The sequence below is a fragment of the Doryrhamphus excisus genome, unplaced genomic scaffold, assembly GCF_030265055.1.
Source record: "Doryrhamphus excisus isolate RoL2022-K1 unplaced genomic scaffold, RoL_Dexc_1.0 HiC_scaffold_25, whole genome shotgun sequence".
Taxonomy (NCBI): domain Eukaryota; kingdom Metazoa; phylum Chordata; class Actinopteri; order Syngnathiformes; family Syngnathidae; genus Doryrhamphus; species Doryrhamphus excisus.
The window spans coordinates 1,101,632-1,117,163 of record NW_026652243.1 but is presented as its reverse complement, the minus strand read 5'-3'; the positions used below and the strand labels follow the sequence as shown (position 1 = coordinate 1,117,163).

Here is a 15,532-nt window from a genome sequence, read left to right as displayed (position 1 = left end):
ATTTGAAGGCGACGCAGGCCAAACTAGATCCAGCAAAAAGTGTCAAACAGCGCCCTCTGCTGTCAGGCTAGAGCAAAAACCATAAAAAGCTTACAGCACCTGGTATTCCCAGGCGGTCTCCCATCCAAGTACTAACCAGGCCCTCCCCTGCTTAGCTTCCGAGATCAGGCGTTTTCAGGGTAGTATGGCCAAAAGCTGCCAAGGCAACTGAAAAGATCCTATTTGAAGGCGACGCAGGACAAACTAGACTCCAGCAAAACATGTCAAACAGCGCCCTCTGCTGTCAGGCAAGAGCAGAAACCATAAAAAGCTTACAGCACCTGGTATTCCCAGGCGGTCTCCCAGCCAAGTACTAACCAGGCCCGCCCCTGCTTAGCTTCCGAGATCGGACGAGATCGGGCGTTTTCAGGGTAGTATGGCCGTAAGCTGCCAGGTCAACTGAAAAGATCCTATTTGAAGGTGACGCAGGCCAAACTAGACTACAGCAAAAAGTGTCAAACAGCGCCCTCTGCTGTCAGGCAAGAGCAGAAACCATAAAAAGCTTACAGCACCTGGTATTCACAGGCGGTCTCCCATCCAAGTACTAACCAGGCCCGGCCCTGCTTAGCTTCCGAGATCGTACGAGATCGGGCGTTTTCAGGGTAGTATGGCCTAAGCTGCCAGGTCAACTGAAAAGATCCTATTTGAAAGTGACGCAGGCCAAACTAGACTACAGCAAAAAGTGTCAAACAGCGCCCTCTGCTGTCAGGCAAGAGCAGAAACCATAAAAAGCTTACAGCACCTGGTATTCACAGGCGGTCTCCCATCCAAGTACTAACCAGGCCCGCCCCTGCTTAGCTTCCGAGATCGGGCGTTTTCAGGGTAGTATGGCCGTAAGCTGCCAGGACAACTGAAAAGATCCTATTTGAAGAAGACGCAGGCCAAACTAGACTCCAGCAAAAAGTGTCAAACAGCGCCCTCTGCTGTCAGGCAAGAGCAGAAACCATAAAAAGCTTACAGCACCTGGTAATCCCAGGCGGTCTCCCATCCAAGTACTAACCAGGACCGCCCCTGCTTAGCTTCCGAGATCGGACGAGATCGGGCGTTTTCAGGGTAGTATGGCCGTAAGCTGCAAGGGTGACTGAAAAGATCCTATTTGAAGGCGACGCAGGCCAAACTAGACTCCAGCAAAAAGTGTCAAACAGCGCCCTCTGCTGTCAGGCAAGAGCAGAAACCATAAAAAGCTTACAGCACCTGGTATTCCCAGGCGGTCTCCCATCCAAGTACTAACCAGGCCCGCCCCTGCTTAGCTTCCGAGATCGGACGAGATCGGGCGTTTTCAGGGTAGTATGGCCGTAAGCTGCCAGGTCAACTGAAAAGATCCTATTTGAAGGTGACGCAGGCCAAACTAGACTCCAGCAAAACATGTCAAACAGCGCCCTCTGCTGTCAGGCAAGAGCAGAAACCATGAAAAGCTTACAGCACCTGGTATTCCCAGGCGGTCTCCCATCCAAGTACTAACCAGTCCCGCCCCTGCTTAGCTTCCGAGATCGGACGAGATCGGGCGTTTTCAGGGTAGTATGGCCGTAAGCTGCCAGGGCAACTGAAAAGATCCTATTTGAAGAAGACGCAGGCCAAACTAGACTCCAGCAAAAAGTGTCAAACAGCGCCCTCTGCTGTCAGGCAAGAGCAGAAACCATAAAAAGCTTACAGCACCTGGTAATCCCAGGCGGTCTCCCATCCAAGTACTAACCAGGACCGCCCCTGCTTAGCTTCCGAGATCGGACGAGATCGGGCGTTTTCAGGGTAGTATGGCCGTAAGCTGCAAGGGTGACTGAAAAGATCCTATTTGAAGGCGACGCAGGCCAAACTAGACTCCAGCAAAAAGTGTCAAACAGCGCCCTCTGCTGTCAGGCAAGAGCAGAAACCATAAAAAGCTTACAGCACCTGGTATTCCCAGGCGGTCTCCCATCCAAGTACTAACCAGGCCCGCCCCTGCTTAGCTTCCGAGATCGGACGAGATCAGGCGTTTTCAGGGTGGTATGGCCGTAAGCTGCCAGGACAACTGAAAAGATCTTATTTGAAGGCGACGCAGGCCAAACTAGAGCCAGCAAAAAGTGTCAAACAGCGCCCTCTGCTGTCAGGCTAGAGCAGAAACCATAAAAAGCTTACAGCACCTGGTATTCCCAGGCGGTCTCCCATCCAAGTACTAACCAGGCCCGCCCCTGCTTAGCTTCCGAGATCGGACGAGATCGGGCGTTTTCAGGGTAATATGGCCGTAAGCTGCCACATCAACTGAAAAGATCCTATTTGAAGGCGACGCAGGCCAAACTAGATTCCAGCAAAAAGTGTCAAACAGCGCCCTCTGCTGTCAGGCAAGAGCAGAAACCAAAAAAAGCTTACAGCACCTGGTATTCCCAGGCGGTCTCCCATCCAAGTACTAACCAGGCCCGCCCCTGCTTAGCTTCCGAGATCGGACGAGATCAGGCGTTTTCAGGGTGGTGTGGCCGTAAGCTGCCAGGACAACTGAAAAGATCTTATTTGAAGGCGACGCAGGCCAAACTAGATCCAGCAAAAAGTGTCAAACAGCGCCCTCTGCTGTCAGGCTAGAGCAGAAACCATAAAAAGCTTACAGCACCTGGTATTCCCAGGCGGTCTCCCATTCTAGTACTAACCAGGCCCGCCCCTGCTTAGCTTCCGAGATCGGACGAGATCGGGCGTTTTCAGTGTAGTATGGCCATAAGCTGCCAGGTCAACTGAAAAGATCCTATTTGAAGAAGACGCAGGCCAAACTAGACTCCAGCAAAAAGTGTCGAACAGCGCCCTCTGCTGTCAGGCAAGAGCAGAAACCATAAAAAGCTTACAGCACCTGGTATTCCCAGGCGGTCTCCCATCCAAGTACTAACCAGGCCCGTCCCTGCTTAGCTTCCCAGATCGGACGAGATCGGGCTTTTTCAGGGTAGTATGGCCGTAAGCTGCCAGGGCAACTGAAAATGTCCTATTTGAAGGCGACGCAGGCCAAACTAGACTCCAGAAAAAAGTGGCAAACAGCGCCCTCTGCTGTCAGGCAAGAGCAGAAACCATAAAAAGCTTACAGCACCTGGTATTCCCAGGCGGTCTCCCATCCAAGTACTAACCAGGCCCACCCTGCTTAGCTTCCGAGATCGGACGAGACCGGGCGTTTTCAGGGTAGTATGGCCGTAAGCTGCCAGGGCAACTGAAAAGATCCTATTTGAAGGCGACGCAGGCCAAACTAGACTCCAGCAAAAAGTGTCAAACAGCGCCCTCTGCTGTTAGGCAAGAGCAGAAACCATAAAAAGCTTACAGCACCTGGTATTCCCAGGCGGTCTCCCATTCAAGTACTAACCAGGCCCGCCCGTGCTTAGCTTCCGAGATCGGACGAGATCGGGCGTTTTCAAGGTAGTATGGCCGTAAGCTGCCAGGTCAACTGAAAAAATCCTATTTGAAGGTGACGCAGGCCAAACTCGACTCCAGCAAAACATGTCAAACAGCGCCCTCTGCTGTCAGGCAAGAGCAGAAACCATAAAAAGCTTACAGCACCTGGTATTCCCAGGCGGTCTCCCATCCAAGTACTAACCAGGCCCGCCCCTGCTTAGCTTCCGAGATCGGGCGTTTTCAGGGTAGTATGGCCAAAAGCTGCCAAGGCAACTGAAAAGATCCTATTTGAAGGCGACGCAGGACAAACTAGACTCCAGCAAAAAGTGTCAAACAGCGCCCTCTGCTGTCAGGCAAGAGCAGAAACCATAAAAAGCGTACAGCACCTGGTATTCCCAGGCGGTCTCCCATCCAAGTACTAACCAGGCCCGCCCCTGCTTAGCTTCCGAGATCGGACGAGATCGGGCGTTTTCAGGGTAGTATGGCCGTAAGCTGCCAGGTCAACTGAAAAGATCCTATTTGAAGGTGACGCAGGCCAAACTAGACTCCAGCAAAACATGTCAAACAGCGCCCTCTGCTGTCAGGCAAGAGCAGAAACCATGAAAAGCTTACAGCACCTGGTATTCCCAGGCGGTCTCCCATCCAAGTACTAACCAGTCCCGCCCCTGCTTAGCTTCCGAGATCGGACGAGATCGGGCGTTTTCAGGGTAGTATGGCCGTAAGCTGCCAGGGCAACTGAAAAGATCCTATTTGAAGAAGACGCAGGCCAAACTAGACTCCAGCAAAAAGTGTCAAACAGCGCCCTCTGCTGTCAGGCAAGAGCAGAAACCATGAAAAGCTTACAGCACCTGGTATTCCCAGGCGGTCTCCCATCCAAGTACTAACCAGGCCCGCCCCTGCTGAGCTTCCGAGATCGGACGAGATCAGGCGTTTTCAGGGTGGTATGGCCGTAAGCTGCCAGGACAACTGAAAAGATCTTATTTGAAGGCGACGCAGGCCAAACTAGATCCAGCAAAAAGTGTCAAACAGCGCCCTCTGCTGTCAGGCTAGAGCAGAAACCATAAAAAGCTTACAGCACCTGGTATTCCCAGGCGGTCTCCCATCCAAGTACTAACCAGGCCCTCCCCTGCTTAGCTTCCGAGATCAGGCGTTTTCAGGGTAGTGTGGCCGTAAGCTGCCAGGGCAACTGTAAAGATACTATTTGAAGGCGACGCAGGCCAAACTAGACTCCAGCAAAAAGTGTCAAACAGCGCCCTCTGCTGTCAGGCAAGAGCAGAAACCATAAAAAGCTTACAGCACCTGGTATTCCCAGGCGGTCTCCCATCCAAGTACTAACCAGGCCCGCCCCTGCTTAGCTTCCGAGATCGGACGAGATCGGGCGTTTTCAGGGTAGTATGGCCGTAAGCTGCCACATCAACTGAAAAGATCCTATTTGAAGGCGACGCAGGCCAAACTAGACTCCAGCAAAAAGTGTCAAACAGCGCCCTCTGCTGTCAGGCAAGAGCAGAAACCATAAAAAGCTTACAGCACCTGGTATTCCCAGGCGGTCTCCCATCCAAGTACTAACCAGGCCCGCCCCTGCTTAGCTTCCGAGATCGGAAGAGATCGGGCGTTTTCAGGGTAGTATGGCCGTAAGCTGCCAGGACAACTGAAAAGATCCTATTTGAAGGCGACGCAGGCCAAACTAGACTCCAGCAAAAAGTGTCAAACAGCGCCCTCTGCTGTCAGGCAAGAGCAGAAACCATAAAAAGCTTACAGCACCTGGTATTCCCAGGCGGTCTCCCATCCAAGTACTAACCAGGCCCGCCCCTGCTTAGCTTCCGAGATCGGACGAGATCGGGCGTTTTCAGGGTAGTATGGCCGTAAGCTGCCAGGACAACTGAAAAGATCTTATTTGAAGGCGACGCAGGCCAAACTAGATCCAGCAAAAAGTGTCAAACAGCGCCCTCTGCTGTCAGGCTAGAGCAGAAACCATAAAAAGCTTACAGCACCTGGTATTCCCAGGCGGTCTCCCATCCAAGTACTAACCAGGCCCACCCCTGCTTAGCTTCCGAGATCGGACGAGATCGGGCGTTTTCAGGGTAGTATGGCCATAAGCTGCCAGGTCAACTGAAAAGATCCTATTTGAAGAAGACGCAGGCCAAACTAGACTCCAGCAAAAAGTGTCAAACAGCGCCCTCTGCTGTCAGGCAAGAGCAGAAACCATAAAAAGCTTACAGCACCTGGTATTCCCAGGCGGTCTCCCATTCAAGTACTAACCAGGCCCGCCCGTGCTTAGCTTCCGAGATCGGACGAGATCGGGCGTTTTCAAGGTAGTATGGCCGTAAGCTGCCAGGTCAACTGAAAAAATCCTATTTGAAGGTGACGCAGGCCAAACTAGACTCCAGCAAAACATGTCAAACAGCGCCCTCTGCTGTCAGGCAAGAGCAGAAACCATAAAAAGCTTACAGCACCTGGTATTCCCAGGCGGTCTCCCATCCAAGTATAACCAGGCCCGCCCCTGCTTAGCTTCCGAGATCGGGCGTTTTCAGGGTAGTATGGTCAAAAGCTGCCAAGGCAACTGAAAAGATCCTATTTGAAGGCGACGCAGGACAAACTAGACTCCAGCAAAAAGTGTCAAACAGCGCCCTCTGCTGTCAGGCAAGAGCAGAAACCATAAAAAGCGTACAGCACCTGGTATTCCCAGGCGGTCTCCCATCCAAGTACTAACCAGGCCCGCCCCTGCTTAGCTTCCGAGATCGGACGAGATCGGGCGTTTTCAGGGTAGTATGGCCGTAAGCTGCCAGGGCAAATGAAAAGATCCTATTTGAAGGCGACGCAGGCCAAACTAGACTCCAGCAAAAAGTGTCAAACAGCGCCCTCTGCTGTCAGGCAAGAGCAGAAACCATAAAAGGCTTACAGCACCTGGTATTGCCAGGCGGTCTCCCATCCAAGTACTAACCAGGCCCACCCCTGCTTAGCTTCCGAGATCGGACGAGATCGGGCGTTTTCAGGGTAGTATGGCCGTAAGCTGCCAAGAAAACTGAAAAGATCTTATTTGAAGGCGACGCAGGCCACACTAGATCCAGCAAAAAGTGTCAAACAGCGCCCTCTGCTGTCAGGCTAGAGCAGAAACCATAAAAAGCTTACAGCACCTGGTATTCCCAGGCGGTCTCCCATCCAAGTACTAACCAGGCCCGCCCCTGCTTAGCTTCCGAGATCGGGCGTTTTCAGGGTAGTATGGCCGTAAGCTGCCAGGTCAACTGAAAAGATCCTATTTGAAGGTGACGCAGGCCAAACTAGACTCCAGCAAAACATGTCAAACAGCGCCCTCTGCTGTCAGGCAAGAGCAGAAACCATGAAAAGCTTACAGCACCTGGTATTCCCAGGCGGTCTCCCATCCAAGTACTAACCAGGCTCGCCCCTGCTTAGCTTCCGAGATCGGACGAGATCGGGCGTTTTCAGGGTAGTATGGCCGTAAGCTGCCACATCAACTGAAAAGATCCTATTTGAAGGCGACGCAGGCCAAACTAGACTCCAGCAAAAGGTGTCAAACAGCGCCCTCTGCTGTCAGGCAAGAGCAGAAACCATAAAAAGCTTACAGCACCTGGTATTCCCAGGCGGTCTCCCATCCAAGTACTAACCAGGCCCGCCCCTGCTTAGCTTCCGAGATCGGACGAGATCAGGCGTTTTCAGGGTGGTATGGCCGTAAGCTGCCAGGACAACTGAAAAGATCTTATTTGAAGGCGACGCAGGCCAAACTAGATCCAGCAAAAAGTGTCAAACAGCGCCCTCTGCTGTCAGGCTAGAGCAAAAACCATAAAAAGCTTACAGCACCTGGTATTCCCAGGCGGTCTCCCATCCAAGTACTAACCAGGCCCTCCCCTGCTTAGCTTCCGAGATCAGGCGTTTTCAGGGTAGTATGGCCAAAAGCTGCCAAGGCAACTGAAAAGATCCTATTTGAAGGCGACGCAGGACAAACTAGACTCCAGCAAAACATGTCAAACAGCGCCCTCTGCTGTCAGGCAAGAGCAGAAACCATAAAAAGCTTACAGCACCTGGTATTCCCAGGCGGTCTCCCAGCCAAGTACTAACCAGGCCCGCCCCTGCTTAGCTTCCGAGATCGGACGAGATCGGGCGTTTTCAGGGTAGTATGGCCGTAAGCTGCCAGGTCAACTGAAAACATCCTATTTGAAGGTGACGCAGGCCAAACTAGACTACAGCAAAAAGTGTCAAACAGCGCCCTCTGCTGTCAGGCAAGAGGAGAAACCATAAAAAGCTTACAGCACCTGGTATTCACAGGCGGTCTCCCATCCAAGTACTAACCAGTCCCGGCCCTGCTTAGCTTCCGAGATCGTACGAGATCGGGCGTTTTCAGGGTAGTATGGCCTAAGCTGCCAGGTCAACTGAAAAGATCCTATTTGAAAGTGACGCAGGCCAAACTAGACTACAGCAAAAAGTGTCAAACAGCGCCCTCTGCTGTCAGGCAAGAGCAGAAACCATAAAAAGCTTACAGCACCTGGTATTCACAGGCGGTCTCCCATCCAAGTACTAACCAGGCCCGCCCCTGCTTAGCTTCCGAGATCGGGCGTTTTCAGGGTAGTATGGCCGTAAGCTGCCAGGACAACTGAAAAGATCCTATTTGAAGAAGACGCAGGCCAAACTAGACTCCAGCAAAAAGTGTCAAACAGCGCCCTCTGCTGTCAGGCAAGAGCAGAAACCATAAAAAGCTTACAGCACCTGGTAATCCCAGGCGGTCTCCCATCCAAGTACTAACCAGGACCGCCCCTGCTTAGCTTCCGAGATCGGACGAGATCGGGCGTTTTCAGGGTAGTATGGCCGTAAGCTGCAAGGGCGACTGAAAAGATCCTATTTGAAGGCGACGCAGGCCAAACTAGACTCCAGCAAAAAGTGTCAAACAGCGCCCTCTGCTGTCAGGCAAGAGCAGAAACCATAAAAAGCTTACAGCACCTGGTATTCCCAGGCGGTCTCCCATCCAAGTACTAACCAGGCCCGCCCCTGCTTAGCTTCCGAGATCGGACGAGATCAGGCGTTTTCAGGGTGGTATGGCCGTAAGCTGCCAGGACAACTGAAAAGATCTTATTTGAAGGCGACGCAGGCCAAACTAGATCCAGCAAAAAGTGTCAAACAGCGCCCTCTGCTGTCAGGCTAGAGCAGAAACCATAAAAAGCTTACAGCACCTGGTATTCCCAGGCGGTCTCCCATCCAAGTACTAACCAGGCCCGCCCCTGCTTAGCTTCCGAGATCGGACGAGATCGGGCGTTTTCAGGGTAATATGGCCGTAAGCTGCCACATCAACTGAAAAGATCCTATTTGAAGGCGACGCAGGCCAAACTAGACTCCAGCAAAAGGTGTCAAACAGCGCCCTCTGCTGTCAGGCAAGAGCAGAAACCATAAAAAGCTTACAGCACCTGGTATTCCCAGGCGGTCTCCCATCCAAGTACTAACCAGGCCCGCCCCTGCTTAGCTTCCGAGATCGGACGAGATCAGGCGTTTTCAGGGTGGTATGGCCGTAAGCTGCCAGGACAACTGAAAAGATCTTATTTGAAGGCGACGCAGGCCAAACTAGACTCCAGCAAAAAGTGTCAAACAGCGCCCTCTGCTGTCAGGCTAGAGCAGAAACCATAAAAAGCTTACAGCACCTGGTATTCCCAGGCGGTCTCCCATCCAAGTACTAACCAGGCCCTCCCCTGCTTAGCTTCCGAGATCAGGCGTTTTCAGGGTAGTATGGCCAAAAGCTGCCAAGGCAACTGAAAAGATCCTATTTGAAGGCGACGCAGGACAAACTAGACTCCAGCAAAACATGTCAAACAGCGCCCTCTGCTGTCAGGCTAGAGCAGAAACCATAAAAAGCTTACAGCACCTGGTATTCCCAGGCGGTCTCCCATCCAAGTACTAACCAGGCCCGCCCCTGCTTAGCTTCCGAGATCGGACGAGATCGGGCGTTTTCAGGGTAGTATGGTCGTAAGCTGCCAGGGCAAATGAAAAGATCCTATTTGAAGGCGACGCAGGCCAAACTAGACTCCAGCAAAAAGTGTCAAACAGCGCCCTCTGCTGTCAGGCAAGAGCAGAAACCATAAAAGGCTTACAGCACCTGGTATTGCCAGGCGGTCTCCCATCCAAGTACTAACCAGGCCCACCCCTGCTTAGCTTCCGAGATCGGACGAGATCGGGCGTTTTCAGGGTAGTATGGCCGTAAGCTGCCAGGACAACTGAAAAGATCTTATTTGAAGGCGACGCAGGCCAAACTAGATCCAGCAAAAAGTGTCAAACAGCGCCCTCTGCTGTCAGGCTAGAGCAGAAACCATAAAAAGCTTACAGCACCTGGTATTCCCAGGCGGTCTCCCATCCAAGTACTAACCAGGCCCGCCCCTGCTTAGCTTCCGAGATCGGGCGTTTTCAGGGTAGTATGGCCGTAAGCTGCCAGGTCAACTGAAAAGATCCTATTTGAAGGTGACGCAGGCCAAACTAGACTCCAGCAAAACATGTCAAACAGCGCCCTCTGCTGTCAGGCAAGAGCAGAAACCATGAAAAGCTTACAGCACCTGGTATTCCCAGGCGGTCTCCCATCCAAGTACTAACCAGGCTCGCCCCTGCTTAGCTTCCGAGATCGGACGAGATCGGGCGTTTTCAGGGTAGTATGGCCGTAAGCTGCCACATCAACTGAAAAGATCCTATTTGAAGGCGACGCAGGCCAAACTAGACTCCAGCAAAAGGTGTCAAACAGCGCCCTCTGCTGTCAGGCAAGAGCAGAAACCATAAAAAGCTTACAGCACCTGGTATTCCCAGGCGGTCTCCCATCCAAGTACTAACCAGGCCCGCCCCTGCTTAGCTTCCGAGATCGGACGAGATCAGGCGTTTTCAGGGTGGTATGGCCGTAAGCTGCCAGGACAACTGAAAAGATCTTATTTGAAGGCGACGCAGGCCAAACTAGATCCAGCAAAAAGTGTCAAACAGCGCCCTCTGCTGTCAGGCTAGAGCAAAAACCATAAAAAGCTTACAGCACCTGGTATTCCCAGGCGGTCTCCCATCCAAGTACTAACCAGGCCCTCCCCTGCTTAGCTTCCGAGATCAGGCGTTTTCAGGGTAGTATGGCCAAAAGCTGCCAAGGCAACTGAAAAGATCCTATTTGAAGGCGACGCAGGACAAACTAGACTCCAGCAAAACATGTCAAACAGCGCCCTCTGCTGTCAGGCAAGAGCAGAAACCATAAAAAGCTTACAGCACCTGGTATTCCCAGGCGGTCTCCCAGCCAAGTACTAACCAGGCCCGCCCCTGCTTAGCTTCCGAGATCGGACGAGATCGGGCGTTTTCAGGGTAGTATGGCCGTAAGCTGCCAGGTCAACTGAAAAGATCCTATTTGAAGGTGACGCAGGCCAAACTAGACTACAGCAAAAAGTGTCAAACAGCGCCCTCTGCTGTCAGGCAAGAGCAGAAACCATAAAAAGCTTACAGCACCTGGTATTCACAGGCGGTCTCCCATCCAAGTACTAACCAGGCCCGGCCCTGCTTAGCTTCCGAGATCGTACGAGATCGGGCGTTTTCAGGGTAGTATGGCCTAAGCTGCCAGGTCAACTGAAAAGATCCTATTTGAAAGTGACGCAGGCCAAACTAGACTACAGCAAAAAGTGTCAAACAGCGCCCTCTGCTGTCAGGCAAGAGCAGAAACCATAAAAAGCTTACAGCACCTGGTAATCCCAGGCGGTCTCCCATCCAAGTACTAACCAGGACCGCCCCTGCTTAGCTTCCGAGATCGGACGAGATCGGGCGTTTTCAGGGTAGTATGGCCGTAAGCTGCAAGGGCGACTGAAAAGATCCTATTTGAAGGCGACGCAGGCCAAACTAGACTCCAGCAAAAAGTGTCAAACAGCGCCCTCTGCTGTCAGGCAAGAGCAGAAACCATAAAAAGCTTACAGCACCTGGTATTCCCAGGCGGTCTCCCATCCAAGTACTAACCAGGCCCGCCCCTGCTTAGCTTCCGAGATCGGACGAGATCAGGCGTTTTCAGGGTGGTATGGCCGTAAGCTGCCAGGACAACTGAAAAGATCTTATTTGAAGGCGACGCAGGCCAAACTAGATCCAGCAAAAAGTGTCAAACAGCGCCCTCTGCTGTCAGGCTAGAGCAGAAACCATAAAAAGCTTACAGCACCTGGTATTCCCAGGCGGTCTCCCATCCAAGTACTAACCAGGCCCGCCCCTGCTTAGCTTCCGAGATCGGACGAGATCGGGCGTTTTCAGGGTAATATGGCCGTAAGCTGCCACATCAACTGAAAAGATCCTATTTGAAGGCGACGCAGGCCAAACTAGATTCCAGCAAAAAGTGTCAAACAGCGCCCTCTGCTGTCAGGCAAGAGCAGAAACCAAAAAAAGCTTACAGCACCTGGTATTCCCAGGCGGTCTCCCATCCAAGTACTAACCAGGCCCGCCCCTGCTTAGCTTCCGAGATCGGACGAGATCAGGCGTTTTCAGGGTGGTGTGGCCGTAAGCTGCCAGGACAACTGAAAAGATCTTATTTGAAGGCGACGCAGGCCAAACTAGATCCAGCAAAAAGTGTCAAACAGCGCCCTCTGCTGTCAGGCTAGAGCAGAAACCATAAAAAGCTTACAGCACCTGGTATTCCCAGGCGGTCTCCCATTCTAGTACTAACCAGGCCCGCCCCTGCTTAGCTTCCGAGATCGGACGAGATCGGGCGTTTTCAGTGTAGTATGGCCATAAGCTGCCAGGTCAACTGAAAAGATCCTATTTGAAGAAGACGCAGGCCAAACTAGACTCCAGCAAAAAGTGTCGAACAGCGCCCTCTGCTGTCAGGCAAGAGCAGAAACCATAAAAAGCTTACAGCACCTGGTATTCCCAGGCGGTCTCCCATCCAAGTACTAACCAGGCCCGCCCCTGCTTAGCTTCCGAGATCGGACGAGATCGGGCGTTTTCAGGGTAGTATGGCCGTAAGCTGCCAGGGCAAATGAAAAGATCCTATTTGAAGGCGACGCAGGCCAAACTAGACTCCAGCAAAAAGTGTCAAACAGCGCCCTCTGCTGTCAGGCAAGAGCAGAAACCATAAAAGGCTTACAGCACCTGGTATTGCCAGGCGGTCTCCCATCCAAGTACTAACCAGGCCCACCCCTGCTTAGCTTCCGAGATCGGACGAGATCGGGCGTTTTCAGGGTAGTATGGCCGTAAGCTGCCAAGAAAACTGAAAAGATCTTATTTGAAGGCGACGCAGGCCAAACTAGATCCAGCAAAAAGTGTCAAACAGCGCCCTCTGCTGTCAGGCTAGAGCAGAAACCATAAAAAGCTTACAGCACCTGGTATTCCCAGGCGGTCTCCCATCCAAGTACTAACCAGGCCCGCCCCTGCTTAGCTTCCGAGATCGGGCGTTTTCAGGGTAGTATGGCCGTAAGCTGCCAGGTCAACTGAAAAGATCCTATTTGAAGGTGACGCAGGCCAAACTAGACTCCAGCAAAACATGTCAAACAGCGCCCTCTGCTGTCAGGCAAGAGCAGAAACCATGAAAAGCTTACAGCACCTGGTATTCCCAGGCGGTCTCCCATCCAAGTACTAACCAGGCTCGCCCCTGCTTAGCTTCCGAGATCGGACGAGATCGGGCGTTTTCAGGGTAGTATGGCCGTAAGCTGCCACATCAACTGAAAAGATCCTATTTGAAGGCGACGCAGGCCAAACTAGACTCCAGCAAAAGGTGTCAAACAGCGCCCTCTGCTGTCAGGCAAGAGCAGAAACCATAAAAAGCTTACAGCACCTGGTATTCCCAGGCGGTCTCCCATCCAAGTACTAACCAGGCCCGCCCCTGCTTAGCTTCCGAGATCGGACGAGATCGGGCGTTTTCAGGGTAATATGGCCGTAAGCTGCCACATCAACTGAAAAGATCCTATTTGAAGGCGACGCAGGCCAAACTAGACTCCAGCAAAAGGTGTCAAACAGCGCCCTCTGCTGTCAGGCAAGAGCAGAAACCATAAAAAGCTTACAGCACCTGGTATTCCCAGGCGGTCTCCCATCCAAGTACTAACCAGGCCCGCCCCTGCTTAGCTTCCGAGATCGGACGAGATCAGGCGTTTTCAGGGTGGTATGGCCGTAAGCTGCCAGGACAACTGAAAAGATCTTATTTGAAGGTGACGCAGGCCAAACTAGATCCAGCAAAAAGTGTCAAACAGCGCCCTCTGCTGTCAGGCTAGAGCAGAAACCATAAAAAGCTTACAGCACCTGGTATTCCCAGGCGGTCTCCCATCCAAGTACTAACCAGGCCCTCCCCTGCTTAGCTTCCGAGATCAGGCGTTTTCAGGGTAGTATGGCCAAAAGCTGCCAAGGCAACTGAAAAGATCCTATTTGAAGGCGACGCAGGACAAACTAGACTCCAGCAAAACATGTCAAACAGCGCCCTCTGCTGTCAGGCTAGAGCAGAAACCATAAAAAGCTTACAGCACCTGGTATTCCCAGGCGGTCTCCCATCCAAGTACTAACCAGGCCCGCCCCTGCTTAGCTTCCGAGATCGGACGAGATCGGGCGTTTTCAGGGTAGTATGGTCGTAAGCTGCCAGGGCAAATGAAAAGATCCTATTTGAAGGCGACGCAGGCCAAACTAGACTCCAGCAAAAAGTGTCAAACAGCGCCCTCTGCTGTCAGGCAAGAGCAGAAACCATAAAAGGCTTACAGCACCTGGTATTGCCAGGCGGTCTCCCATCCAAGTACTAACCAGGCCCACCCCTGCTTAGCTTCCGAGATCGGACGAGATCGGGCGTTTTCAGGGTAGTATGGCCGTAAGCTGCCAGGACAACTGAAAAGATCTTATTTGAAGGCGACGCAGGCCAAACTAGATCCAGCAAAAAGTGTCAAACAGCGCCCTCTGCTGTCAGGCTAGAGCAGAAACCATAAAAAGCTTACAGCACCTGGTATTCCCAGGCGGTCTCCCATCCAAGTACTAACCAGGCCCGCCCCTGCTTAGCTTCCGAGATCGGGCGTTTTCAGGGTAGTATGGCCGTAAGCTGCCAGGTCAACTGAAAAGATCCTATTTGAAGGTGACGCAGGCCAAACTAGACTCCAGCAAAACATGTCAAACAGCGCCCTCTGCTGTCAGGCAAGAGCAGAAACCATGAAAAGCTTACAGCACCTGGTATTCCCAGGCGGTCTCCCATCCAAGTACTAACCAGGCTCGCCCCTGCTTAGCTTCCGAGATCGGACGAGATCGGGCGTTTTCAGGGTAGTATGGCCGTAAGCTGCCACATCAACTGAAAAGATCCTATTTGAAGGCGACGCAGGCCAAACTAGACTCCAGCAAAAGGTGTCAAACAGCGCCCTCTGCTGTCAGGCAAGAGCAGAAACCATAAAAAGCTTACAGCACCTGGTATTCCCAGGCGGTCTCCCATCCAAGTACTAACCAGGCCCGCCCCTGCTTAGCTTCCGAGATCGGACGAGATCAGGCGTTTTCAGGGTGGTATGGCCGTAAGCTGCCAGGACAACTGAAAAGATCTTATTTGAAGGCGACGCAGGCCAAACTAGATCCAGCAAAAAGTGTCAAACAGCGCCCTCTGCTGTCAGGCTAGAGCAAAAACCATAAAAAGCTTACAGCACCTGGTATTCCCAGGCGGTCTCCCATCCAAGTACTAACCAGGCCCTCCCCTGCTTAGCTTCCGAGATCAGGCGTTTTCAGGGTAGTATGGCCGTAAGCTGCCACATCAACTGAAAAGATCCTATTTGAAGGCGACGCAGGCCAAACTAGACTCCAGCAAAAGGTGTCAAACAGCGCCCTCTGCTGTCAGGCAAGAGCAGAAACCATAAAAAGCTTACAGCACCTGGTATTCACAGGCGGTCTCCCATCCAAGTACTAACCAGGCCCGCCCCTGCTTAGCTTCCGAGATCGGGCGTTTTCAGGGTAGTATGGCCGTAAGCTGCCAGGACAACTGAAAAGATCCTATTTGAAGAAGACGCAGGCCAAACTAGACTCCAGCAAAAAGTGTCAAACAGCGCCCTCTGCTGTCAGGCAAGAGCAGAAACCATAAAAAGCTTACAGCACCTGGTAATCCCAGGCGGTCTCCCATCCAAGTACTAACCAGGACCGCCCCTGCTTAGCTTCCGAGATCGGACGAGATCGGGCGTTTTCAGGGTAGTATGGCCGTAAGCTGCAAGGGTGACTGAAAAGATCCTATTTG

General features: G+C 52.4%; 51 non-coding genes and 17 pseudogenes across 51 annotated transcripts; all 68 read right to left on the bottom strand.

Moving 5' to 3' along the window:
• Positions 1-87: 87 nt before the first annotated feature.
• LOC131113594 (5S ribosomal RNA) lies at positions 88-196 on the bottom strand (annotated as a pseudogene).
• Positions 197-308: 112 nt separating this feature from the next.
• On the bottom strand, positions 309-427 carry LOC131115584 (5S ribosomal RNA). The gene has a single exon (XR_009122862.1). It is a non-coding gene; the product is annotated as a 5S ribosomal RNA (ribosomal RNA).
• A 112-nt stretch (positions 428-539) lies between these two features.
• On the bottom strand, positions 540-657 carry LOC131119083 (5S ribosomal RNA). Its single transcript, XR_009126213.1, has one exon. It is a non-coding gene; the product is annotated as a 5S ribosomal RNA (ribosomal RNA).
• Positions 658-769: 112 nt separating this feature from the next.
• On the bottom strand, positions 770-878 carry LOC131112256 (5S ribosomal RNA; annotated as a pseudogene).
• A 112-nt stretch (positions 879-990) lies between these two features.
• LOC131118234 (5S ribosomal RNA) lies at positions 991-1,109 on the bottom strand. Its single transcript, XR_009125400.1, has one exon. It is a non-coding gene; the product is annotated as a 5S ribosomal RNA (ribosomal RNA).
• Positions 1,110-1,221: 112 nt separating this feature from the next.
• On the bottom strand, positions 1,222-1,340 carry LOC131114751 (5S ribosomal RNA). Its single transcript, XR_009122054.1, has one exon. It is a non-coding gene; the product is annotated as a 5S ribosomal RNA (ribosomal RNA).
• A 112-nt stretch (positions 1,341-1,452) lies between these two features.
• Positions 1,453-1,571, bottom strand: LOC131117192 (5S ribosomal RNA). The gene has a single exon (XR_009124417.1). It is a non-coding gene; the product is annotated as a 5S ribosomal RNA (ribosomal RNA).
• A 112-nt stretch (positions 1,572-1,683) lies between these two features.
• Positions 1,684-1,802, bottom strand: LOC131118233 (5S ribosomal RNA). Its single transcript, XR_009125399.1, has one exon. It is a non-coding gene; the product is annotated as a 5S ribosomal RNA (ribosomal RNA).
• Positions 1,803-1,914: 112 nt separating this feature from the next.
• On the bottom strand, positions 1,915-2,033 carry LOC131112510 (5S ribosomal RNA). The gene has a single exon (XR_009121397.1). It is a non-coding gene; the product is annotated as a 5S ribosomal RNA (ribosomal RNA).
• Positions 2,034-2,144: 111 nt separating this feature from the next.
• On the bottom strand, positions 2,145-2,263 carry LOC131115994 (5S ribosomal RNA). Its single transcript, XR_009123260.1, has one exon. It is a non-coding gene; the product is annotated as a 5S ribosomal RNA (ribosomal RNA).
• A 112-nt stretch (positions 2,264-2,375) lies between these two features.
• Positions 2,376-2,494, bottom strand: LOC131115831 (5S ribosomal RNA). Its single transcript, XR_009123100.1, has one exon. It is a non-coding gene; the product is annotated as a 5S ribosomal RNA (ribosomal RNA).
• Positions 2,495-2,605: 111 nt separating this feature from the next.
• LOC131117437 (5S ribosomal RNA) lies at positions 2,606-2,724 on the bottom strand. The gene has a single exon (XR_009124655.1). It is a non-coding gene; the product is annotated as a 5S ribosomal RNA (ribosomal RNA).
• Positions 2,725-2,836: 112 nt separating this feature from the next.
• Positions 2,837-2,955, bottom strand: LOC131118495 (5S ribosomal RNA). The gene has a single exon (XR_009125677.1). It is a non-coding gene; the product is annotated as a 5S ribosomal RNA (ribosomal RNA).
• Positions 2,956-3,067: 112 nt separating this feature from the next.
• Positions 3,068-3,185, bottom strand: LOC131117508 (5S ribosomal RNA). Its single transcript, XR_009124723.1, has one exon. It is a non-coding gene; the product is annotated as a 5S ribosomal RNA (ribosomal RNA).
• A 112-nt stretch (positions 3,186-3,297) lies between these two features.
• LOC131116986 (5S ribosomal RNA) lies at positions 3,298-3,416 on the bottom strand. Its single transcript, XR_009124216.1, has one exon. It is a non-coding gene; the product is annotated as a 5S ribosomal RNA (ribosomal RNA).
• Positions 3,417-3,528: 112 nt separating this feature from the next.
• Positions 3,529-3,637, bottom strand: LOC131113008 (5S ribosomal RNA; annotated as a pseudogene).
• A 112-nt stretch (positions 3,638-3,749) lies between these two features.
• On the bottom strand, positions 3,750-3,868 carry LOC131116207 (5S ribosomal RNA). The gene has a single exon (XR_009123464.1). It is a non-coding gene; the product is annotated as a 5S ribosomal RNA (ribosomal RNA).
• Positions 3,869-3,980: 112 nt separating this feature from the next.
• On the bottom strand, positions 3,981-4,099 carry LOC131117191 (5S ribosomal RNA). Its single transcript, XR_009124416.1, has one exon. It is a non-coding gene; the product is annotated as a 5S ribosomal RNA (ribosomal RNA).
• A 112-nt stretch (positions 4,100-4,211) lies between these two features.
• On the bottom strand, positions 4,212-4,330 carry LOC131116770 (5S ribosomal RNA). Its single transcript, XR_009124008.1, has one exon. It is a non-coding gene; the product is annotated as a 5S ribosomal RNA (ribosomal RNA).
• Positions 4,331-4,441: 111 nt separating this feature from the next.
• Positions 4,442-4,550, bottom strand: LOC131112785 (5S ribosomal RNA; annotated as a pseudogene).
• A 112-nt stretch (positions 4,551-4,662) lies between these two features.
• LOC131114749 (5S ribosomal RNA) lies at positions 4,663-4,781 on the bottom strand. The gene has a single exon (XR_009122052.1). It is a non-coding gene; the product is annotated as a 5S ribosomal RNA (ribosomal RNA).
• A 112-nt stretch (positions 4,782-4,893) lies between these two features.
• LOC131115487 (5S ribosomal RNA) lies at positions 4,894-5,012 on the bottom strand. Its single transcript, XR_009122763.1, has one exon. It is a non-coding gene; the product is annotated as a 5S ribosomal RNA (ribosomal RNA).
• A 112-nt stretch (positions 5,013-5,124) lies between these two features.
• On the bottom strand, positions 5,125-5,243 carry LOC131114748 (5S ribosomal RNA). Its single transcript, XR_009122051.1, has one exon. It is a non-coding gene; the product is annotated as a 5S ribosomal RNA (ribosomal RNA).
• Positions 5,244-5,354: 111 nt separating this feature from the next.
• On the bottom strand, positions 5,355-5,473 carry LOC131115276 (5S ribosomal RNA). Its single transcript, XR_009122559.1, has one exon. It is a non-coding gene; the product is annotated as a 5S ribosomal RNA (ribosomal RNA).
• Positions 5,474-5,585: 112 nt separating this feature from the next.
• On the bottom strand, positions 5,586-5,704 carry LOC131116985 (5S ribosomal RNA). Its single transcript, XR_009124215.1, has one exon. It is a non-coding gene; the product is annotated as a 5S ribosomal RNA (ribosomal RNA).
• A 112-nt stretch (positions 5,705-5,816) lies between these two features.
• LOC131114209 (5S ribosomal RNA) lies at positions 5,817-5,924 on the bottom strand (annotated as a pseudogene).
• Positions 5,925-6,036: 112 nt separating this feature from the next.
• On the bottom strand, positions 6,037-6,155 carry LOC131116206 (5S ribosomal RNA). Its single transcript, XR_009123463.1, has one exon. It is a non-coding gene; the product is annotated as a 5S ribosomal RNA (ribosomal RNA).
• Positions 6,156-6,267: 112 nt separating this feature from the next.
• LOC131116568 (5S ribosomal RNA) lies at positions 6,268-6,386 on the bottom strand. Its single transcript, XR_009123811.1, has one exon. It is a non-coding gene; the product is annotated as a 5S ribosomal RNA (ribosomal RNA).
• Positions 6,387-6,497: 111 nt separating this feature from the next.
• On the bottom strand, positions 6,498-6,606 carry LOC131111861 (5S ribosomal RNA; annotated as a pseudogene).
• A 112-nt stretch (positions 6,607-6,718) lies between these two features.
• Positions 6,719-6,837, bottom strand: LOC131116695 (5S ribosomal RNA). Its single transcript, XR_009123934.1, has one exon. It is a non-coding gene; the product is annotated as a 5S ribosomal RNA (ribosomal RNA).
• A 112-nt stretch (positions 6,838-6,949) lies between these two features.
• LOC131112498 (5S ribosomal RNA) lies at positions 6,950-7,068 on the bottom strand. The gene has a single exon (XR_009121396.1). It is a non-coding gene; the product is annotated as a 5S ribosomal RNA (ribosomal RNA).
• A 111-nt stretch (positions 7,069-7,179) lies between these two features.
• LOC131113592 (5S ribosomal RNA) lies at positions 7,180-7,288 on the bottom strand (annotated as a pseudogene).
• A 112-nt stretch (positions 7,289-7,400) lies between these two features.
• LOC131115583 (5S ribosomal RNA) lies at positions 7,401-7,519 on the bottom strand. The gene has a single exon (XR_009122861.1). It is a non-coding gene; the product is annotated as a 5S ribosomal RNA (ribosomal RNA).
• Positions 7,520-7,631: 112 nt separating this feature from the next.
• LOC131112666 (5S ribosomal RNA) lies at positions 7,632-7,749 on the bottom strand (annotated as a pseudogene).
• Positions 7,750-7,861: 112 nt separating this feature from the next.
• On the bottom strand, positions 7,862-7,970 carry LOC131112255 (5S ribosomal RNA; annotated as a pseudogene).
• A 112-nt stretch (positions 7,971-8,082) lies between these two features.
• On the bottom strand, positions 8,083-8,201 carry LOC131118232 (5S ribosomal RNA). Its single transcript, XR_009125398.1, has one exon. It is a non-coding gene; the product is annotated as a 5S ribosomal RNA (ribosomal RNA).
• Positions 8,202-8,313: 112 nt separating this feature from the next.
• Positions 8,314-8,432, bottom strand: LOC131112486 (5S ribosomal RNA). Its single transcript, XR_009121395.1, has one exon. It is a non-coding gene; the product is annotated as a 5S ribosomal RNA (ribosomal RNA).
• Positions 8,433-8,543: 111 nt separating this feature from the next.
• Positions 8,544-8,662, bottom strand: LOC131115993 (5S ribosomal RNA). Its single transcript, XR_009123259.1, has one exon. It is a non-coding gene; the product is annotated as a 5S ribosomal RNA (ribosomal RNA).
• Positions 8,663-8,774: 112 nt separating this feature from the next.
• Positions 8,775-8,893, bottom strand: LOC131112475 (5S ribosomal RNA). Its single transcript, XR_009121394.1, has one exon. It is a non-coding gene; the product is annotated as a 5S ribosomal RNA (ribosomal RNA).
• Positions 8,894-9,005: 112 nt separating this feature from the next.
• Positions 9,006-9,114, bottom strand: LOC131113591 (5S ribosomal RNA; annotated as a pseudogene).
• Positions 9,115-9,226: 112 nt separating this feature from the next.
• Positions 9,227-9,345, bottom strand: LOC131116224 (5S ribosomal RNA). Its single transcript, XR_009123481.1, has one exon. It is a non-coding gene; the product is annotated as a 5S ribosomal RNA (ribosomal RNA).
• Positions 9,346-9,457: 112 nt separating this feature from the next.
• LOC131116567 (5S ribosomal RNA) lies at positions 9,458-9,576 on the bottom strand. The gene has a single exon (XR_009123810.1). It is a non-coding gene; the product is annotated as a 5S ribosomal RNA (ribosomal RNA).
• Positions 9,577-9,687: 111 nt separating this feature from the next.
• LOC131111859 (5S ribosomal RNA) lies at positions 9,688-9,796 on the bottom strand (annotated as a pseudogene).
• A 112-nt stretch (positions 9,797-9,908) lies between these two features.
• Positions 9,909-10,027, bottom strand: LOC131116694 (5S ribosomal RNA). Its single transcript, XR_009123933.1, has one exon. It is a non-coding gene; the product is annotated as a 5S ribosomal RNA (ribosomal RNA).
• A 112-nt stretch (positions 10,028-10,139) lies between these two features.
• LOC131112463 (5S ribosomal RNA) lies at positions 10,140-10,258 on the bottom strand. The gene has a single exon (XR_009121393.1). It is a non-coding gene; the product is annotated as a 5S ribosomal RNA (ribosomal RNA).
• Positions 10,259-10,369: 111 nt separating this feature from the next.
• Positions 10,370-10,478, bottom strand: LOC131113590 (5S ribosomal RNA; annotated as a pseudogene).
• Positions 10,479-10,590: 112 nt separating this feature from the next.
• LOC131115582 (5S ribosomal RNA) lies at positions 10,591-10,709 on the bottom strand. The gene has a single exon (XR_009122860.1). It is a non-coding gene; the product is annotated as a 5S ribosomal RNA (ribosomal RNA).
• Positions 10,710-10,821: 112 nt separating this feature from the next.
• Positions 10,822-10,939, bottom strand: LOC131119082 (5S ribosomal RNA). The gene has a single exon (XR_009126212.1). It is a non-coding gene; the product is annotated as a 5S ribosomal RNA (ribosomal RNA).
• A 112-nt stretch (positions 10,940-11,051) lies between these two features.
• LOC131118231 (5S ribosomal RNA) lies at positions 11,052-11,170 on the bottom strand. The gene has a single exon (XR_009125397.1). It is a non-coding gene; the product is annotated as a 5S ribosomal RNA (ribosomal RNA).
• A 112-nt stretch (positions 11,171-11,282) lies between these two features.
• Positions 11,283-11,401, bottom strand: LOC131112451 (5S ribosomal RNA). Its single transcript, XR_009121392.1, has one exon. It is a non-coding gene; the product is annotated as a 5S ribosomal RNA (ribosomal RNA).
• Positions 11,402-11,512: 111 nt separating this feature from the next.
• Positions 11,513-11,631, bottom strand: LOC131115992 (5S ribosomal RNA). The gene has a single exon (XR_009123258.1). It is a non-coding gene; the product is annotated as a 5S ribosomal RNA (ribosomal RNA).
• A 112-nt stretch (positions 11,632-11,743) lies between these two features.
• LOC131115830 (5S ribosomal RNA) lies at positions 11,744-11,862 on the bottom strand. The gene has a single exon (XR_009123099.1). It is a non-coding gene; the product is annotated as a 5S ribosomal RNA (ribosomal RNA).
• Positions 11,863-11,973: 111 nt separating this feature from the next.
• LOC131117436 (5S ribosomal RNA) lies at positions 11,974-12,092 on the bottom strand. The gene has a single exon (XR_009124654.1). It is a non-coding gene; the product is annotated as a 5S ribosomal RNA (ribosomal RNA).
• A 112-nt stretch (positions 12,093-12,204) lies between these two features.
• Positions 12,205-12,323, bottom strand: LOC131114747 (5S ribosomal RNA). The gene has a single exon (XR_009122050.1). It is a non-coding gene; the product is annotated as a 5S ribosomal RNA (ribosomal RNA).
• A 112-nt stretch (positions 12,324-12,435) lies between these two features.
• Positions 12,436-12,554, bottom strand: LOC131116566 (5S ribosomal RNA). Its single transcript, XR_009123809.1, has one exon. It is a non-coding gene; the product is annotated as a 5S ribosomal RNA (ribosomal RNA).
• Positions 12,555-12,665: 111 nt separating this feature from the next.
• LOC131111858 (5S ribosomal RNA) lies at positions 12,666-12,774 on the bottom strand (annotated as a pseudogene).
• Positions 12,775-12,886: 112 nt separating this feature from the next.
• Positions 12,887-13,005, bottom strand: LOC131116693 (5S ribosomal RNA). Its single transcript, XR_009123932.1, has one exon. It is a non-coding gene; the product is annotated as a 5S ribosomal RNA (ribosomal RNA).
• Positions 13,006-13,117: 112 nt separating this feature from the next.
• LOC131115991 (5S ribosomal RNA) lies at positions 13,118-13,236 on the bottom strand. Its single transcript, XR_009123257.1, has one exon. It is a non-coding gene; the product is annotated as a 5S ribosomal RNA (ribosomal RNA).
• A 112-nt stretch (positions 13,237-13,348) lies between these two features.
• Positions 13,349-13,467, bottom strand: LOC131112438 (5S ribosomal RNA). Its single transcript, XR_009121390.1, has one exon. It is a non-coding gene; the product is annotated as a 5S ribosomal RNA (ribosomal RNA).
• Positions 13,468-13,578: 111 nt separating this feature from the next.
• LOC131113589 (5S ribosomal RNA) lies at positions 13,579-13,687 on the bottom strand (annotated as a pseudogene).
• A 112-nt stretch (positions 13,688-13,799) lies between these two features.
• On the bottom strand, positions 13,800-13,918 carry LOC131116223 (5S ribosomal RNA). Its single transcript, XR_009123480.1, has one exon. It is a non-coding gene; the product is annotated as a 5S ribosomal RNA (ribosomal RNA).
• Positions 13,919-14,030: 112 nt separating this feature from the next.
• LOC131116565 (5S ribosomal RNA) lies at positions 14,031-14,149 on the bottom strand. The gene has a single exon (XR_009123808.1). It is a non-coding gene; the product is annotated as a 5S ribosomal RNA (ribosomal RNA).
• A 111-nt stretch (positions 14,150-14,260) lies between these two features.
• Positions 14,261-14,369, bottom strand: LOC131111856 (5S ribosomal RNA; annotated as a pseudogene).
• Positions 14,370-14,481: 112 nt separating this feature from the next.
• LOC131116692 (5S ribosomal RNA) lies at positions 14,482-14,600 on the bottom strand. The gene has a single exon (XR_009123931.1). It is a non-coding gene; the product is annotated as a 5S ribosomal RNA (ribosomal RNA).
• A 112-nt stretch (positions 14,601-14,712) lies between these two features.
• On the bottom strand, positions 14,713-14,831 carry LOC131112427 (5S ribosomal RNA). Its single transcript, XR_009121389.1, has one exon. It is a non-coding gene; the product is annotated as a 5S ribosomal RNA (ribosomal RNA).
• Positions 14,832-14,942: 111 nt separating this feature from the next.
• LOC131112090 (5S ribosomal RNA) lies at positions 14,943-15,051 on the bottom strand (annotated as a pseudogene).
• Positions 15,052-15,163: 112 nt separating this feature from the next.
• On the bottom strand, positions 15,164-15,272 carry LOC131112254 (5S ribosomal RNA; annotated as a pseudogene).
• Positions 15,273-15,384: 112 nt separating this feature from the next.
• Positions 15,385-15,503, bottom strand: LOC131118230 (5S ribosomal RNA). Its single transcript, XR_009125396.1, has one exon. It is a non-coding gene; the product is annotated as a 5S ribosomal RNA (ribosomal RNA).
• Between the last annotated feature and the right edge of the window lie 29 nt (positions 15,504-15,532).